Source organism: Mixophyes fleayi, chromosome 6 (genome assembly GCF_038048845.1).
Source record: "Mixophyes fleayi isolate aMixFle1 chromosome 6, aMixFle1.hap1, whole genome shotgun sequence".
Classification (NCBI taxonomy): domain Eukaryota; kingdom Metazoa; phylum Chordata; class Amphibia; order Anura; family Limnodynastidae; genus Mixophyes; species Mixophyes fleayi.
Window position 1 is genome coordinate 116113416 of NC_134407.1, and position 18722 is coordinate 116132137.

Below are 18722 nucleotides of genomic sequence, written 5' to 3' on the forward strand. Positions count from 1 at the left end.
TATTACAGTGCTGACCTAGCCTTATTTTGGTTACAGTGACATTTGCTGTGTATTGTATTGTCTGCCTTATTTTCTTGCCTCCTTTCTCTCTCCCCTTATTTTATTTTATTTCTTCCTTCCCCTTGCCCTCCCTTCCGCTTTTCCTTTTCGCTTCATCCCGTTCCCCCTTTCACCTCCTCCGTCTCCCCACTGTACCTCCCTCCTTTGGCTGCGGGTCTCCGCGGTGATCTTCCCCTATCTGTAGGTGGTGAGCAGGTGCGGGTATGTCAAGGCCTAGCCGGGTGCGCAGCGCACCGGCCAGGTACAGGAAGGAGGGGCCAGGTCCTGGGTCCCGTTCAGCTTCCCCGGTGCTCCGGGCAGCCGCGGTGTCCGTTGTGGCCCCTGGCGGTGTGGCCTCCAGGGAGTCGCGTAGTGTATCCCCTCCTTCATCCGCCGGGAACATGGGTGCCATGAGGGGGCATCGTGCGCCGGTAGTCAGGGCGGTTGGTGGTCTCGCGGCTGTGTCTCTCACTCCAGGTCCCCCGGCGGGGGTAGGGGCGGCAGCGGGAAGTCAGGGGTCCGGGGAGGTACAGGGTGGGTCCCCTGTCTGCTCTACCCCTGTTAGTCGGGCCCCGCAGCTTATGTCAGCGGGTAGTGTGTTTAGGGGCTGGGAAAGTTCTGCAGGTTCAGTGTCCCGGGGAGGTGTCAGTCAGAGGAGGGGGGGGGGTAGCCAGGGGTCTCCATACAGGGGCCTGGGTCCGGTGATCTGGGATCCTCTTATCCCGGAGGTGAGGCCTTTCCCCCCACCAGGCGGGGAGCCTTTTCAAGGGATAGTTGCTAGTCCTTCTTTGCAATTACCAGCAGGTGGTAGTTTCGGGGGCAGCGGAGTAGCAAGTCTAGGCTTAAGCAGGCCCTGGCAGGTGGAGGTTCCTGTGCCTCAGGTTGTCACTCTTCCAGGCCAGGGCGGTATGCGTTCCCCCTTTTCACTATTTCCGGTGGCCTCAACGGTTCCCTCCCGGGTCACATGGGACTAGCCGTACCCCCCGGCGGGTGGTCCTTCGCTGGTCCTGGCTGGGGCGGAGGGTGGTCCCCCTTACCCTATTCCCTCCAGCGTTTATGTACATTCCTACCCTGTGCCCAGAGTGTCCTTTGGGGGGAAGGTTTGCATCCTAGGTGTGGCCCAGGCCCTTCTCTTACTAGAGCCCCTCCACCGGGGTTTATTAGGGCAGAGAAAGAGTTCTTAGGCAGCACAACAGCAGGGGCGGGGGTAGGTTTACCAGCAGGGACGCAGAAAAGGCTGTCAGATTCTAACGTGCCTCTTGTTACAGATTCACAAGTTATGCTCGGAGGGTCAAGGGCGCAGCCATTGCAGGTGGTCGGTGACAGGGCTGGAGCAGAGGGGCAAGCTCTGGTCACAGCGGATAGTCTGATGTTGCCGGCAGCGAGGACGTCAGGTTATTTGTCAGGACCGGAGTCACAACAAGCGGGCGCCATGGAGGCCGCAGCGACATCAGGACTTTCCGGAGGGTCAGGATCCATACCACAGGCAGAGGTGGTCGTTGGCGGTGAGTTACTGGATGTTGTTATGACACGTGAGCGCACACATAGTCCACCAATGTCATCCACTGATGAGGATTCTCCCTCTTCATCGGTGGAGGGTCCTCGGAAGTTGATTAAATTGCTTAGTACGCATTTTAGCAGGTCAAGATCACAAGGTGAGAGGCGGGGTGTAGCAGCAAAGTTGACAGCGGCTAGGGCCCCTATGGTGCAATGTGAAAACACAGCTCTTTTGGCAGGGTTGCGCCCCTGTATTAGGGATTGGATTAAGAAGGGCTGGTTTGTTAATATGTTCGAGCTGACGAAGGCGGCAAAAAAGGGGTTTGACGCGGCATGCGCAAAAGGGGGGATTGGCGAGGAGGCTTATAAAACCTACCCTAATTGGGTGGCCGGATATTGCGCTTTTGCGGCATGCTACATCGAGACTAGACCAGAGGCACACGAGGAGGTCTGGAAGTATTTGCACCTCATAAATGAGATGTATGTCAATGATCGCCCAGGAACTTGGCTGAAATACGACGAGTTATTCCGGGAGAGGGTGGACGGTCGTATTGACATGCCGCTGGGCGTGAAAGACGTCGAGATTTGGATGCAACTTAATCGGGCTAGCTTAGCTTTCGGTTCAGGGGCACAAGGGAATCGGTTTCCGCAAGGGGGGAGACGTGGTGCTCCCCAGTTTGGAAAGAACAGATGTTTCGCCTTCAATAATGGGTCCTGCGGGCGGGGGGACGCATGTAGGTATCGGCACAACTGTACATACTGCCGCGGACCACATTCTGCCAAGGAGTGTCCGAGGAGTTCCCCGGACCCAGCAGAGGTCGTGGCAGCGACACCAACGTTAGTTAAAGCCCCTTCCCCTATTTGCAACGATGTGTTAGAGCTATGGTTGAGATTGTACCCAGATACAGAACAGGCTGAGTTTCTTCGCGAGGGCTTTCGTCATGGCTTCCGGCTGCCGATTGGGTCATTAGTTAAAGCTAGGGCCACTAGGAATTTGAAATCGGCTTATGTTTCTCCGGAGGTTCTTGACGAGAAGATTCGGGGAGAGGTTAGCCTGGGGCGCATGGTTGGTCCATTCAGCTCTCCCCCATAGTTGATTTAGTAATTTCCCCGGTGGGGATAGTTCCGAAAAAGGCCCCCGGTAAATTTCGATTAATCCAGCACCTTTCCCACCCGATAGGAGGTTCAGTTAATGACGCGATTGATCAGGACATTAGCTCGGTGGTCTATCAATCATTTTAAGAGGCCCTGTGGTTGGTTAGGCAATTTGGCGCGGGCGCTCTCATGGCAAAGTTAGATATAGAATCAGCGTTTCGATTACTTCCCCTGCATCCCGGTTCGTTCAAATACATGGGGTTTCAAATTAAAGGAGAGTATTATATAGATAGATGTCTCCCCATGGATTGCTCCTTGTCATGTGCTTATTTTAAATCGTTTAGTTCCTTCCTCCACTGGGCGGTTCAGGCGGGGACAAGACACGAGGGCATTGCTCATTACCTTGACGATTTTTTGATTGTTGGCCCGGCAGAGTCGTCATTGTGTGAGGATGCGTTGTTTTCTGCGCAAGCCTTATTTACGATCATGGGGGTACCGGTAGCACGGGACAAGATGGAGGGCCCGGTTACATGTTTGTCCTTCCTAGGGATTGAGATAGACACAGTGGCGGGCTGCTGTCGGTTGCCAGCGGATAAAATTGAGAAGCTAAGACGATTGATATTCGAGGCTATGTCTTCTCCTGGCCTTAAATTGAAACAAGTTCAGGCGCTGTTAGGTCTGTTTAATTTTGCATGCAGGGTTATTCCGATGGGGAGGATTTTTTGTCGGAAGCTACAGCTTTCCACGGCAGGTAGGAATAGACTTCATGCGCTGATTAAACTAGAAGATGAGATCATACAGGATTTGATGGTGTGAACATCGTTCCTGGGGAGATTTAATGGTGTTAGAATTTGGCCTTCCCCCCCGTTTTCCACAAGGGATTTTTAATTGTTCACGGACGCAGCAGGGTCCATGGGTTTCGGAGCATACTTTCAGGGTGAGTGGTGTGCAGCTGCATGGCCGCGGGAGTGGGTTGAAGGAGATTTGATAAGGAATTTACTTGTATTAAAGTTATTTCCCATTGTCGTGGCCTTGGAGTTGTGGGCTCCTCAGCTCAAGGACCATAATGTTTCCTTTTGGTGCGATAATTTGGGGGTAGTTCAGGCAATTAACCGCCAGAGTGCGTCTTCCAGACCAGCGGTGAACTTTTTGCGGGTGCTGGTGCTTCGTTGCTTGGACTATGACATAAATTTTCGTGCCAAACATGTCCCGGGGATAGAAAATTGCATTGCTGATTCTCTTTCCCGTTTTGATTGAGGGCGGTTTAGATCCTTGGCTCCAGGGGCTAATCATGAGGGTTTAGCTTGTCCATCTTATATTTGGCAGATGGTCGGTCCGGCTTAAGATTTTTGGCTGAAGCTGCCTTAGCTCCCTCTACATTGAGAGTGGGGGAGTTGGTGGCCCAGTCCAGGAATCAGTTAGGGTCGGCCATGTTAGCAAAAAACGTCATTTTAAATACAGAATCTATTCAAATTAAGATTGCCCGGTCTAAAACAGATCAATTGGGAGTTGGTCATTGGCTAACCCTCACTAGGCAGATGGATGGTGTTATTTGCCCGGTCAGGCTTTGCCACGAGTTAGCAGAAGCACGCCCTCAGCAAGCGGAAGCCTGGTTAGTTCACATGGACAGTTCTCCGGTTACTAAGTTTCAATTCCAGGCCATAATGTGCAAAGCCTTGGGGGTTCTGGGTGTTCCTTCCGCTGAATTTGGTACTCACTCCTTTCGCATTGGTGCAGCGACAGCGGCATCGGCAGACGGGGCATCAGGTTCAGCCATACAATCGTTAGGTAGATAGAAATCCGGTAGCTATAAGCAATACATTAGACCTGATGTTTAACCATTTTGTTTTGCTTCCTTTTACACAGCTCTGCCTTTTCTTTGCTTTCTCTTCTTAGGTAGTGGACCCAGGGGTTAGCTGTTCGCTGCCTTTCCTTTCCCGTTCTATTTAATGTTGGAAGTAAAATCACCCTTGGTTATGCAGTTTATACTTATGTTTCTCCATTTTGTGTTGGTTTTAGGTTTCATTAATTATTAGCTTGGGATGCTTTTTATATGTGTATTGTTTTTGTTAGTTTCAATTCGTTAATTCCTTTTAGGGGTGGATACCAGAAAAATTTCGGTGTGGTTTTTGGGACACTCCTATGTCTACTGGGCGAGTAGACATGCTTTTGTTCGCAGATGTCCGTGGTTCCCGATGCATGCAGATGTCTTATGGATAGGCCGACGGGGTATGAGATGGTCGGAGTTTATGTCGGTTCTTTCGAGAGAGATTGCCGAACGTGGAGTTCCTGACATTCTTGTGGTTCACTTGGGTGGCAATGAAGTTGGTCAACTGAAATCGCTGGACCTTATTATAAAAATTTGTGATGACATTTCATCGTTGTCCGTTTCGTGGCCTTCTATAAAGCTTTGTTGGTCTTATATTGTTGTCAGAATGCAGAGACAAATCACATGATGCTACTTCATAGTTGGTAACCCTTGACAACTGCATGAGATGAGTAAAACAATAGTTCAACGCAAGGATGATGAATGGAGAACGCTTGGATCCAATAGAGTAACACACGGCAGATAAATGGGAATCACTGGTACTGCAATAGTCCAAACAGAGTAGTAGTGTAGAACTGGTTGGAAGCGCCATCAGGTTGGAAGTGGAAGCGTCGGTGCACAGCCATTTTCAGATCACTCCAAAGATGTTCAATCGGATTGAAGTCTGGGCTCTGGCTGGGCCACTCAAGGACATTCACAGAGTTGTCCTGAAGCCACTCTTTTGACATCTTGGCTGTGTGCCTATGGTCGTTGTCCTGCTGAAAGATGAACCGTTGCCCCATTCTGAGGTCAAGAGTGCTCTGGAGCAGGTTTTCATCCAGGATGTCTGTGTACATTGCTGCATTCATCTTTCCCTCTATCCTGACCAGTCTCCCAGTTCCTGCCACTGAAAAACATCCCCAACAGCATGATGCTGCCTCCACCATGCTTCACTGTAGAGATGGTATTGGGCTGCTGATGAGTGGTGTCTGGTTTTCTCCTAACACGACGCCTCGCATTCATGCCAAAGAGTTCAATCTTTGTCTCATTAGACCAGAGAATTTTGTTTCTCATGGTGTGAGAGTCCTTCAGGTGCATTTTGGCAAACTTCAGGCGACCTGCCATGGGCTTTTTTACGAAGGAGTGGCTTCTGACTGGCCACCCTACCATACAGGCTTGATTGGTGGATTTGCTGCAGAGATGGTTGTCCTTGTGGAAGGTTCTCCTCTCTGACAGAGTGACCATCGGGTTCTTGGTCACCTCCCTGATCAGGGCCCTTCTCCCCTGATCACTCAGTTTAGACGGCCAGCCAGCTCTAGGAAGATTTCTGGGGTTTCAAACTTCTTCTATTTATGGATTATGGAGGCCACTGTGCTCATTGGAACCCTCAAAGAAGCAGATATTTTTAAGTACCCTTCCCCAGATTTGTGCCTCAAGACAATCCTGTCTCAGAGGTCTACAGACAATTCCTTTGACTTCATGCTTGGTTTGTACTCTGACATGCACTGTCAAGTGTTGGACCTTATACAGACAGGTGTGTGCCTTTGCAAATCATGTCCAATCAACTGAATTTTCCACAGGTGGACTCCAATTAAGCTGTAGGAACATCTCAAGGGTGATCAGTAGAAACAGGGCAGCACGGTGACTTAGTGGTCAGCACTTCTGCCTCACAGCACTGGGGTCATGAGTTTGATTCCCTGACCATGGCCTTATTTGTGTGGAGTTTGTATGTTCTCCCCATATTTGTGTGGGTTTCCTCCCACAATTCAAAAACATACCAGTAGGTTAATTGGCTGCTATCAAATTGACCCTAATCTGTGTGTGTGTGTGTGTGTGTGTGTGTGTGTGTGTGTGTTTAGACTGAAAGCCCCAATGGGGCAGGGACTGATGTGAGTGTGTTTTCTGTACAGCTCTGCTGTAGTAGAGGAGCTATATAAATAAATAAATGATGTTGATGATGATCAGTGGAAACAGGATGCACCTGAACTTAATAAAAAATCACATGTACATAAGTATTCACAGCCTTTGCCATGAAACTCAAAGTTTTTTTATTTTTAATAAATTTGCAAAAATCTCAAAAAAACTTTTTTCACGTTGTCATTGGTATGGGGTATTGTGTGTGTAGAATTTTGAGGGAAAAAAGGAATATATTCCATTTTGGAATAAGGCTGTAACATAACAAAATGTGGAAAAAGTGAAGTGCAGTGAATACTTTCCAGATGCACTATAGGAGAAGGGCAGACCAGAAAGCATGGACCCAAACTAGGTCGGATTGCAGCAATAACAGCAGGTCCATGGATTTACAGCGGCCCAAATCATTCCCCCGAATTTATCACCAAGATATGGGCATCCCATGTCTAGCTATGTCAGCCTCCAGGAGCACCTTAAACCCGGGCTATCGTAAACCCTTTTAACCTCTCCCATAGACCACTACTGACCCCGGGAACGGGAAGGTGTCCCCAGCTGCCCTATGCAATGCAGCCCATTGGACATCTAAGTGTACCATCACCCGAATCTGCAGCGGGGTCCGGTGGTCTGTAAGACAGGAAAGAAACCACAATATTAGCATACATAAGCAGCAGCAAATTATAAAGAGGCCGAGCGGGAAAAAAGGAAATTGAAAAAGTGGAGAAACTCACTCACCCAGCAGCACCAACAACTCACCATACCAGAGGCGTACACAATCACGAGGCAAAAGAGGGAACAAAGGGGGAGCAGAAAACTCAAGCGAAGGTAAAACCATAAAATCTTGTGGTGCCAAGTGCCAATCAGGGCCACATTTTAGGGGAAAAAATGGACAAATACCTTCGCGCCCTGCCTCCAAAGGCAACAAGCAGCCATAACCCTGCGTCATCGCAGCAGCGAGTGTAAGGCAAGGAGAGAAGTCAAGTAGGAAGTGCAGCTGCACATATTGTTTATAAACATTAGTTCTCCATCTGCTTAGCGCCTTAACATACTAAACAGACCGCTGCAGATGTTGTGGCCCCAGTCTGGAAGGAATGGGTGCCAAATTGAACAACTATACAAGCCTATTGCAACCAATGTCTGCTTGAAAAACCCATCAAGAATGGGTACCTGGTGAGGGGAGAACCATCACCACTCCCCCCGCCACGGGACTGCAGCCGAAAGCTGTCAAATTCACAGACAATTGCAACTGGTCATTCAGAGAGCCCAACCCTGGGCTCTATCATGATCCAGTGTCCCATACCCAGCTGGTCTGATTTGAGGCTCCTCACTGTATAGCTGACCTGGGAGTGCGCAAGCACCCCGTGCAATCACTTTACTCACCGGAAACCCACAGTACAATATCACAAAGGCAGCGCGAACCAGGGAACTCTCATACACAATGGCTGCCATCGCGTGGAAATCCCTGCCACAAGGAGTAACCCCTAACATGCCTGCTGAGCTTAAAACGTAATCATATGGGACTACAGTGTGCACCAAACAATATAAATGAGGTGAGCAAAGCATGACCATCAGGGACTGCTGTGCCATAGGAGACTGCATTGAAAATACTGTATACAAGATTTATCAAATGTGCAGGCTATGGAGCAATTCCAATTACTTCAAGCATAGCCCGATCTCACAGTATTAATGCCTGCGCCAAAGCTGAAAATGTGAGGCCAAAAATATTGGGTTATGTTTGTACCATGTCCCTGCAGACCCAATGATTACCAGACAACATTGTCACCTGTAGAGTGAACTGAGCTGATTCAAATGACCTTGAGCTACATCTTGGTACTGGAGTGATTAGTGGCTCCTGACAGGACATTTGTCTAAATTCATATAGACAAGAAACGTCCAGCTCCAAAATACCACTTCCCTCAATAAAACTAGGGTCCAAACCCAGATCCATAACCAGGAGAAGGAAGGGCATCCATGCTGTGAGGCATATTGTCTGCCCACAGGGCATGAGAGAAACTGTATCAACCCAACTCATTCACTTGACCTATCCCTGTTCAGTAACTGCAGACAGGTAAATTTATATTAGAGATATTAATGATAAAATTTGTCTACGTGACCCTCCCCTGAAAACATATTTTACTGTGTAGCATGGGTAAGTAAACGAAGGAAGAAGTGGGGCTGCGACACCAGAGAATAGCCCCCCCCCCTGACGACCCACTCCTGTAGGAGGGGAAAGGCAACAGTGTCATTAACAGAGAAGACCACTCCCAACATTTCGTCAGCTCATGGGCCCAATCCAAATTGAAAGAGTTCATCCCTACCTCCTGCCCCCAGGAACACATATTACTATACATAAGGAAATACTCTAAAAGTACAGCCCCCTTGTTTTAAAATAGTATGTTTGCTGATACCCTATAGTTCTCTGCATGTAACTATATCCAAATGCCCTGTACCTTTGTAGATTAAGTCTAAACTTCAACAAGCTTTCTTGAACACTCTACAAACCCAAGAGCTTCATACGAGGAGCACTGCTTGATCACCCGCACCCAGCAGTGCCATGCACACTCCTTGTGTATCTGTATCATCATATTCTACGGGCCTGAGTCATTAAGGGATGCAAAATGAGCGCAGCGTACGTACGTGCACTAATGCACGTACTTTGTGGCTGCGAATGGCCGAAGTCTTTAAGCTGCGTATTCTCACATACGCAGCTTCATGACTTGAGGCGCAAGTGTTCCTATTCTACCCGTTCACGTCCGTACACGCCGGCACATACTTGCATTACGTGCAACGCTGTTTAGTGCATAGTAACATCATTGGTGTATCTCTCAATTGTTGAATCATGGTGCTGGTTGCAAATAACCGTAAAAATATATATTCTCCTTGTTATGCTACTTTGTTTACCCTGTCAAGATGTTTTAGTTTTGATGATTAAAATTTCGTAATATTGAAATATTTTCAGTGTTTTATCGTATATCATATATCAGTATATCATGTATATTTGATGTGTTTTTATAATGTCATATGTATTATATTATATATATATATATATATATATATATATATATATTATATTATATAAGCCTTTGGTGTCAGCTGGAAGGAAAAGAATATGAACAGAAATGAAGTCGTTATTCAAAGAATCTATGTTTCCAATCCAGAGATTTTCAACAAAGACTTGCACAGACTTCTTTGACTTGTCCATTGCATCCAGGAGACTCAAAAGGACCAGGATAAGCCTAAATACTTTCTCAGCCAATTGTTATATGATAGGTGTAAATTATAGTACAACCTTCTTTTGTTGAAACACAAAGTACATCTCTGGTCTCTTTAAGATCAGAGTTTTCAGCATAGAAAAAGAGTGGAAGCTTATTATTTTGTAAATAAACAATGATCCAATTTTATTCATTAAGTGTTTTTTGCTGAAGGAATTTTTTTATGACTTTATTAACCTATATAACACCAATGAGGTTATGCCGCTAGCCCTGTTTTCCCTGTGTATCAGGTTGTGTCTTGGTTCTGTTTTTAGTATATGTTTTCGAAAGAGGTCATGTCGTACATAACTGTTATTTCTTTGGGGCCTTATCACATTATATCCCGGATGCGAGGTGTGACCCTATTGGTTGGCCTCTTCTCCATTGGCTTTTAAACAACAGCTTGACTTAAGTGTATAATGATAATACGTAAATTTGTTCAATGAAATCACACACATACCAGTTTTTCTTTTAACAAAAATATTTTAATTTATAAACTAAAACTATGATAAATGTTAAGTAAGAAACACTAAAAAAAATCAATAAAAGGTATTTAACAATTTTTTAATATATTTTGTTTATTTTTTCAATTTTTTTGCTTTTTCTTTATGCTTTTTAGATTTTTTTTTCCTTGCTTTTTTAATTCAGACAGAAGCCTCTGGCTGTGCCTTGGAGGACCCATTGACTCCTCATCAGCTGCAAAAAATGAAAGACAACAATTTAGAAAATGCACTCTTAATACATTAATGTGGTGAAATGCTAGCTGTCGGTTCTTGTACCTTTGCATTTTGTAAGCTCGGTATAGTGCATAAATGAATGTTACCCAAACACTGGCCCCATTCATTACATTTTGATAAATGTAGGAGTACATAACATATACTGAAAACAGAACCAAGACACAACATGATACAAAGACAGGTGTCAGGGTAAAACAAATCATTCATTCAATAAATTTTTATAAATGTAGTAGTAATTATAATTGTTAGTATTATTCTCTATGACTTATAAGGCGACAGAAAGGGGTCTGCAGTGCCAAACATGTTGGAACACCAAGTACATGTCTGGTCTGTTTAAGGTCTGAGTTTTCAGCAAATCAGATTATCTCTGACAGATAGTGAAATGGATGGTAGAAATCAGCAAGAAGAAGGGCGAAGCTTAAGAAAACAGGGAAAACAGGCCTAGCTAAGAAGGCCAAGAGGTGTAGAGGGTGAAGAAACCGTAGAAGGAGCACACAATGAAAAAGGGCCATGCACATGAGAGCTTACAACCTAAAGGAAGGGGGAAACACAACTAATACGAAGAATATAGTATAAAAGTTAATTTTTACATACATGAACTTTCTAGAAATTTTTTTCAAGGACAATCTCACCCACTAGGGTCCATTTTTCAAGGCAGCCAGCTGAGTTGGCCTGCGCACAAGACAAGAATTGTGGGGAGGACATTTTTCCGATTGTGGAAACTTAGGATGCCCTGTACTGTGAATGGACAGTGAAAACAGTTTCTCATGTTCTACGTCTATCTGGTAAAAAAAAAAATACAACTCAAGTATAGGAAAATTACCATGTAATGTACTTACTTTCCTCAACCAGCACTTCTGCTTGCTGAGAGGTGTGTTCTGTTGAGTGATGGAACAGCAGAGGTGATGAGGATAACTGATAGGAGCCCGGCGACTCCGCCACCACCGTTGCCTCCTCCTGTGGCTGGTGGCTTCCACTTGGTTGGTCCGGTGGTTGGTGCGGTGGGACCACCTGTTGATCTTGCCGATGGTGTTGCGAGCTGCGTTGGCGTCCTGTTGGAGAGCATGATGTGTTATCTAAGGTGTATTTTTGTAATTTCTTCAACATTCACAACTAATACATACATATATGCAGCGAATGGTATCTTTGAATGGTAAAATGGTACTCATGACAATAACATGTAAAGTTTTGAAAAAAATTACACAAAGATTTAGAACATATATATAATCGGAAATAATCAGAATAATAGTAAATAATAAGTCAAACCTTAATAATATGTTTAGTATGATAATTGTCAGAAACTAGGCCTTTTGTGTCCCTATTTCCTGTGAGCAGAAAATATTACATTACCATATTATATAGTGTTTGTGGGCGACTTACTAGTTATAATTTCCGCCCTCAACTCTGCTAAAAGGTCGGGTTGTCTCCTCCGCAGATCACTCCATCGGCGTTGCAGTTGCATGATGGAGCGCCTGGTGCCTACCTGCATACGCAGCCGTCTGCGAACGGCTCGGTATGCCTGCATTTTCTAGTCATTTCCCAAGTACCTCCCTGCGGGCTGAAAACAGCGGTCCATCATTGCTGTCAGCACCCGCAGTTCGGTATGTGAGAATACTGCAGACCTCATTTTCTCTCTGAAATGACAGTTTAATATCCTGATTACCGATTGGTTCTCAGTGCACGTCCATCGCGGAACCTGTACTAAGATGGCTGACTGACTTGTCAATCACTGCCCGAGCGTAGCTAGCATTCTGGCGCGTACGCCACTGAACGCACCACTATAAAATCGCATACAGCATGCGATAGTTTGCCCTGACAATTTGCGCATGGCTTTTCAAAGTTGTTCCTGTCAGGAAACGGTTAATATTGGTGGATATTGAGGTAGGTAACATGGGCCTAGGTCTGCTACCTGACATAGATAGCGTCGTAGGAAATGGAATAATTGCACTTTCTTTTTTCCTTTTTTAGATTGTGAACACTTCTGTGGGTAAAAAACAGGAGAACCTGAACATGTCTGAACAAGACTCCAATGAGCCATCCGGCTCATCATCTGCGGCTGCTGCTAAAAAAACACGCTAGCCCAATTTCACAAAAAATGAAATCGACATTTTGGTCGAATTGGCTGTTGATAGGCTCCACTGCACTCCGCGTCCACTCTCTGCACCATCAAAAGCAAGAATATGGGAGGAAATTACAAATGAGGTCAATGCCGTGGTTCCAATCAGACGCAAGGTTAATGAGGTCCAGAAAAGGTAAGTATTGAAGTATACAAAAATTGGTTAAATGTGTCCAGATTTTGTGGATAATATTATCCTGCTAATGTGTCTATTTTGCACACAGGTGGCAAGACTTTAAACGCCGCCTAAAAGATAAAATTTCTGTACACAGAAGACATGCAAGAATGACAGGTGGTGGACCTCCAGCAACGCTGGAATTGACTGCATTGGAGACCAGGGCATTGACCTCTTTGGATGCGGAGATGGTTCAAGGTGTGAGCCGCATTGACACCGCACGTAGCCCACCCGCCAGCGAGCCTATCACAGCTACAGGTATATACACACACATATATATAAATATATAAATTCACACTAATTATGTTTGATGTGTTTTGTTTGATGTGTTTTTGCTATTGTGTAAATAAATTGTATAATTATAAACGGATTAGCTATGTATGTTGTATTTTTTTAAAAACATAACAAAAACACTTACAAGAGAAGTAAGTGTCCAGGACATATTGTTTGAAAGACACAGCATCAACTGATTCTGGAGGGCTGGGGTCAGCATCTAACACCTCCTGGACAGCAACCTCAGCCTCCTCCACCCAAGGAACCCCACTCCTAATGGCGATGTTATGGAACACCACGCACAGACAGGGCCGGATTAACCATAGGGCTAACTGGGCTACAGCCCAGGGGCCTCGGGCATCCAGGGGGCCCTTTTAAGTGCTCAACAGCAGTATTGATCGGTCGGGGGCGGGGGCGCCCCCGGCGCGATCAATGCTGCTGAGCACTTTCACTGCGGTCCTTCCCTGGCGCGCTGTAGTCTCCTTACTGAGGAGATCTCGTTAATCTCACTCTCATAAGACCTCCTCAGTAAAGAGCGTACAGCGCGCCGGGGAAGGACTGCATTGCCAGGAGAAGGAGGTAAGTGACTTGGAGGGTGGGGGCGGGGCGGCTCGGCTCACCAGGGGGGGGTGGGCTCGGCTCACTGGGGGGGCCCTCATGGGGGAATGGAAGCCCCCTTAGCCCAGGGGCCTCCATTCCCATAATCCGGCCCTGCGTACAGAGCTATGATATCACACACAGTGGATGGAGCATACATTAGAGCACCACCAGACCGATCTAGGCACCGGAATCTGGCCTTTAAAAGACCAAATGCCCGCTCCACAACCGATCTAGTGGCTGTATGTGCGGAGTTGTATGCCATCTCCTGCTCCGTACGTGGGTTTAATAGAGGAGTGAGGAGCCAAGGGCGAAAAGAGTATGCGTTATCTCCTACAAGGGGTGACAAGAATTAAAAAGTTACAAAATATGAGCGAGTGTCAGAATTGTAGACCCAAATAACTATATCTATGGCAACAAGACAGGCAACATGGATGACAAATAATGGCAAAAGAAGCAATCAGACACATAACATATTCAATGTATTTGTAACCAAGGTTTAAGTTTTTGAACAACTTTTCATATGGACAGCTATCCAGGTAGGATTTTAAGGTAAACATCACAATTAAATGTACCTTTGAATGATATTGCAATGTGCCTTTGTAATATATCTACTTAGCTACAAAACTTAAGACATTACTATTTCCACTTTAAACTACTACATACATGACATGTTTGTTAAATAATAAAAATACCTAATAGCCATGCATCACCATTCGGCCTTGCACCACCTTGCCTCAGTTGCAATCTTTCCCACATCCCTGATTGCCGGAAGGCAAAGGAGTCATGTGTACTCCCTGGCCACATAGCTACCAGGTTACGAATCTGGAGATAGGCGTCACATATAGCTTGGACATTTATATGGAAAAATGGAAAAATGGAAAAATTAGCAGCATTCCCACTGGAGGGGACCAAGGCTACATGAGTCCCATCGACTGCCCCTATGATATGTGGGAAAACTGCCGTTTTATCGGCACCAGGGACTCCTGATCGAGTGGCAAATGTATGAATTGCCTTAGACGCGACACAAACGCCCCCAGAACCTTTAGCACACGACTGAAGGACTTCTGGGACATCCCTGAAGCGACTCCCACAGTCGTCTGAAATGACCCTGTCACGCAAAAGTGCAATACCACCAACAGTCTACTCAATGGCGGTATTGCTGTTGGGCTGTTGCGCTTGGGCTCCAGGTTAATCTGCACTATGCGCAGGGTGTCCAGGATGACTCGAAGCGGGAGCCGATAACGCCGCACCACCTCAGCATCAGACATGCCAAAGAGGCTGACACGTGGCCTGAATACACGCTCCCTGGGTCGGCGACGATGGGTTACTTGCTGATTTTGGGGGCGGCGATGCTGGTTGCCCTCCTGTGCTGCCACATGTGCCTCGGCCATTTCTAAGAAACGCTATATTTGAAAAGAGAAGGATGTGAAAAAAATACAATTAACTCATAATTTGGAAAATGTCAGTCCTATTTGCACAGGAAACATTGACAATATACTTACACCAACAAGTGGGTTGGCCAAACTCATAATGTGGCTAAAAAAACAAAACAAAAATTGTCAGAGAGTGAATAAGAAGTTATGGCATCTGCTTCTATGCTATGTCAGGTTGCAGACCTAGACCCATGTTACTTACCTCAAAATGGAGCAGGATTATCCTGTTCACTTGCAAACAATTGTCAATGGAAAACGAAAAAATAAAAAATAAAGTAAACAAAAGATAAAAATAATCTACAAAGTACTACACAGCCCAATACAAGCAAACTATTATCTGTAACTATTATCTGAAACAAAGTATAACACCCAAAATAACAAAAAACTCCAAGACAATTCAAACAATAAAATGTTAAAACAAATCAACCAAAGAAACCATAGTAATATCTTAAAATATATCATGCAAACATACCAGTAAATGAATCAGCAGTGAACAGGGCACATCATCTACGCCGAGCTTTATAGCAGTGGTTAATTAGCAAAGAGTATGCAGGTGAGGGTCTGCATGCGTCCTGATCACATGGGCGTTCCTTCGGATAAGTTGTGTGTGCTCTTGGTTTAGATATGAGAGATAAACTAGACCCTTGGCAGGCGCACAGCGTACGCCACCACAAACGCGATCACCTGCATTCGCACCAGTATGACTTGGACGTAGTTAGACGGGAACGCTCCTATGAGAAATTGACTACGTCACCACGGCCCCTGAACCTCCCTATTCCCGCCCAGAACCCGTAGCTCGTCGCAAATGGTTTTTGCGATCGCGGCCGTACAGTTTTTGCGTTCGTGAAAGTAAACAGACCCAGCAACCGAGCATGCGCACTAAACTTTGGCGTTCGCTACGCGCTGAAAAGGGACATACGTCCCATAATGACTCAGGCCCTACATGTATCCATATTCGATTACCGTATCTGTATCCATATCATGTCTCTGCATATGTGTCTGTATCCGTACCTATCTTTGTCAACGACAAAATATTCACTTAACAGAAAAATAGAAAAATTAAATAAAAAACCTGTCCCCACAGATGTAGATAGAACAGCAGATACAGACTTTGTGTAATATAAATCTGAGTGATGTTGCCATTTTATATTGCAGCTAAAGGGCTGGCAGGTCAGCCAGGGATGTCAGGGCATGTTGGCAGTTGTGGTTCTCCAAGTGCCAACATGCCCTGGCTGCCGTGGGTATGCTGGTGCCTGTAGTTATACAAACAGCAGCATGGCCACACTATTTTGGGCAACCTGGCTGGCTGGGACTTGTAGTTCCACAAAACAAAATGGCGTTGTGTTAGTTATTTTCACACTTTATCGCCGTTATTACCTTACTACCCAGAGCCTAGGGGTAGTAGGAAGAGCCCTAGTGCTATCAGCACTGGGCTGGTTCTCTCTAGGAGGGGGGGGCGCTCGTTTTTTTCGGCGGACCCCACTCCCTAGGGAATCCAGCCCAGCGCTGAACAGTCTAGCGTTGGTTAGTCATTATGGCAGGGGGACCCCTGCTGCGTGTCCCACTTCTATAGGGCCGCCAAACTTGGCTGGTTTGCCTAGTGCTAGTTAAGTGAAAATCGGGGGGACCCCACGCAAAATTTTCCCCGATTTTCACGGAACCAGCAGTAGTCAGGCAGCACTAGGGTTAAGCTGGAATAGCGGGGGGACCCCACGCTTTTTTTTTCTTTTTAACTTTCTTCTATTCTTTACCATTATAACAATGACAGGGCAGTGTAACAGTGATGTGTTTCTACAACACGCTGCTATCAAGCAGCGTGTTGTATCTGGCGTGTTTTTAAGCAAACTCTCCTGGGTTTGCTAACTCGCAGCTTCATACATTGGAGACTTGTATAGCTGCAGTGGCAAACAGTCGGGATTTTGATCTCTGGCGGTTTTGCAAATAGCGATTTTGACAGAAGCACAACTCTGGTGATTTTGCATGAAATCTCAGCTTCATACATCTGCGAGTTTCAACTCTCCCGATAAAATCGCTGCATTTGCAAAATCACATCTTGATACATTTACCCCTGGGTGTCTTGGAACAGCTTAGTTTTTTCCTAGAAGCAGTTGCCAGAGAAACTGAAGGAGGAGACGTCATTGTATCATGTACCAATTGAGCTGTCAGCCTTCTGACAGGAGCTAACTGCATCTCTTGAGATCTGGGTCAGTTGGAAAGAAAGAGAAGACATAGCAATTAAACCTATAATCAAGTACAGTTGCCAAAATGTAGTGATCCGATTTCAAGATTTTCATAACTCTTGGATCCTCGCAAAGCGAATAAAGTACTTGATCCATAAGTCGGACATAGGTCGCGTAATTGCTTTGTTTCATCTCCTCCTTCAGTTTCTCAAGCTGCTTTTTCAAAGCTAATTAAGGGAATCACTTTGCTCAAGCTAGCAGTGGAGGAACTCACTTCAGCGAATGTGATGGAATTCACCCAGCTATAATGCTCTCACAATATTGGTGGCACTATAAGAAATGATATAGACTGAAGAGGTCCAAGTGGGATGTGCCATGTAGCAATGACATCCATTAATTTTTGGAACATATTGTCAGCTATATGCCTCTTACTGTAGCCAGTGATACACAAAGTAGCCTGCCTCGGAAACATCTGACGTAGTTGGGTACATGCTGCTGCTGATCCTGCTTGTGAAGGCGAATCACCAACCCAGTGGGCTGTCACAGTCATATAATCTTCAGTTTGCTGCGTTCCACTTGTCCACATATCTGTGGTTAAGTGTACAGTGGGTAGAAGGGCATTTTGTAGCCTAATAATTACATTTTTACAAACCTTCTGGTAGAGGTGAGGAATAGCTTTAAAGTAAAATGGTGTTGTGATGGAATTTGGTAACGCGGACACAAGACTTCAACTGTCTAAAACCAGCTGCATTAATAATGGATATTGAACGCAAATTAGCATAGTCGCCATGGCGTCTTTGATCTTTGCGACTGGGTGACAGCTTTCATACTTGTTTTCTTTTGCAAAGGATTATTAAACAGTCCATTGTTGTAAACTAGTAGTCTTCTTCTTGGTCTACTTCTAGGATGAAGATCCATCCCCAGCAGCAGCAGCAGCATGGGCGCTATTGCTAAAGAATTCTGAATAGTGGAGGAGTCATCTAGCCTTAGCAACTTGGATGCAGGACTAACTCCAATCGCTATTGATGAGGACGGTTTTGTGGGTGTGGATTGCAGGTGCCGTGATCTAGGAGAAGGGAGCTAGCTGATGCTGGACCGCTTGTTGTTATTTTTTTAGCATAACAAAGCTTCCCATGAACCCTCTTCAAATGGCGTAACATATATGAGGTTCTTAGATGGTTAAGGTCCTGTCACAATTCAGAGGTGTAGGAGTGACTGAATTGTTTGCACGGTTTAGTGCTATCCTGCTTGAGGTGCGGAATCTAATGGAGAGGGAGGTTTTCACCAGGGACTCCCGCAATGGAGTATGGAGTTGACGGCTCCCTAACATCAGCTCGCTGTCCTCTCAGAGGGCAACGGGTGAAACCTGAAGGAGAGCCTAGTATACAGATA